Raw genomic sequence first — 2,268 nt, 5'->3', positions numbered from 1 at the left:
ACCAAAATCCTGGCTACGGGCTTGAACTCTGCTATTAATCTGTGCTTCTCTGATCAAATTGTTAATCATTTTAACTTAGTTCAATATAATTTATTAACTACACGTGTAAACACATTTTAGACTATGTATTTTGTAATAGTAATTTTAAATTTAATTGCAGTGTTTCTGTTGTGGACACGATATTTGAGTCTGATCATGTTTCTCTACACATTGAGTTCGACTTCGATTCCTGTTCCCAACAGAGACATTGTCATAGGACTATTTTCAATTTTTCTAAAACCAATTGGTCTGATATGTGCAATATTTTTAACTGTATACCATGGAATGTTTTACGATGTTATGATGATGTTAATGAATGCTGCATTATGGAAACACTAAGGCTGCTACTGATAAAGACAAAGCAACTATTTTTAATTTATTTTTTCACTCCGTTTTTACTGACATTCAAGTCACAGCCTTTCCAGAACTTCCCAAATACTTAATAGGTTATCTTTCAAATATATCATTTGAATCATGTTGAAAAACTACTCGCGGGTATTGAAGCCCATACGGCTTCCGGCTGTGACAGGCTGACAAACAAGATCCTGAAATTTTCTCTTCCTCTTTCCTATATTTCTCAACTTTCTCTTAGTTCTGGTGTTTCCCCTCTGATCTGATTGGAAACGTAGTAACATCTGTCCTGTTTTCAAATCCGGATCTCGTGCTTAAGTTGAGAATTATCGACCTATTTCTTTATTACCTACACTTTCTAAAATCTTTGAAAAAATCGTGTTTCTTCTCATATATCATCTGTTCTTACTCCTTTCCAGCATGGCTTTGTACCTGGTAGGTCGTGTCAGACCAATCTTGCAATGATGCTGTCTGTTGCCTCTGAAGCCTTTGATGCAAAAAGTCAGTGTGACATAGTGTATACTGACTATTCTAAAGCATTCGACAAGGTCTGTCACGACTTACTAGTGTACAAACTCAAGAAATTTGGCATCCCTGGATCTCTTCTCTCCTAGATTCAAAGTTACCTTCATAATCGTTTTCAACGTGTAACCTATAATGGATTTACTTCTAACTGGCTGCCTGTCACATCCGGAGTCCCACAAGGCTCCATATTAGAACCTTTGTTGTTCACAATGTTTGTCAATGATGTTCCTAATGTATTCCCATCTTCGTATTGCCTTTTGTTTGCCGATGACATCAAATTATTTCGCAAAAAAAAAACTTAAACGATTGTCATCTTTTACAACAGGATCTGGAAAGGCTGTATATTGGTCTTCTACTTGGAAAATGTCTCTCCACAAAAGTGTCAGGTTCTTACATTATCTCTTAAGAAACTTTTAGTTAATTATGATTACAACATTAATGGTTCGTTAATTAAGAAGGTTAATGTTCAAAAAGATCTTGGAATTTACATTCATTCTAAGCTTAATTTTAACAAACATGTTGACTATATTGTATCCAAGTGTAATAGGATGCTGGGCATGTTTTGGCGGCACTGTAAAGAGCTCGATAGTAGCACCAAACTTCATCTTTATATTTCTCTTTTTAGACCAATTTTTTATTTTTCATCTACGATTTATAATTCTATTTGTATTTCTCAATCAAATCGCATCGAACGAGTACAATCCAAATTCATGTATTTATTAATTATAACAACGTTATTGCCACTATTCATCTCTTACCACTTCACACTAGAAGGGGTACGTTTGATATGGTCTTCCTTTATAAATGTTGTAACTCGCTTTTTACTTGCCCTCTTTTATCTTTATTTAAGTTAAAAATACATAGACCCAATTCACTTAACACTGACTTATTCTCTGTGCCCCTTAGCCGGGTCAATGCTACTAAAAACGGTTTTTTTCACAGACTCTCCTATAACTATTAATACCATTACACGTAACGATACCACTATTGACATATTTTTTAACAGTATTTCCACGTTTAAATCCAAAGTTGCTAATTCAGTATAGGCTTTCTTTAGTTAAGCTAGGAACTCTCTTTATTGTCAATTTGCTTCCTTTGTATGTTATTGTTTGTATTTTACTATATTTTATATATTGTATGTTTAAGACATCCTGTAATGGGCGATTCCGGTGTTGGATGTAATTGAAATAAAATAAAAATTTAAAAAAAAACTATGATATTTATTTCCGCTAAACTGCATTTACATTCATTTAACCCCTATTGAACAACATAAAATTCAACAACCATAAATGTTTTATCCAGTAATTAAAAAAACCCATTATGAATGGCTACTGTCAGTAGCAAGGATTGAGA

Source organism: Anneissia japonica, unplaced genomic scaffold (genome assembly GCF_011630105.1).
Source record: "Anneissia japonica isolate Jap-2015-1 unplaced genomic scaffold, ASM1163010v1 scaffold14148_len48299_cov114, whole genome shotgun sequence".
NCBI lineage: Eukaryota > Metazoa > Echinodermata > Crinoidea > Comatulida > Comatulidae > Anneissia > Anneissia japonica.
The sequence above is the reverse complement of the archived record's forward strand: the minus strand, read 5'-3'. Positions refer to the sequence as shown.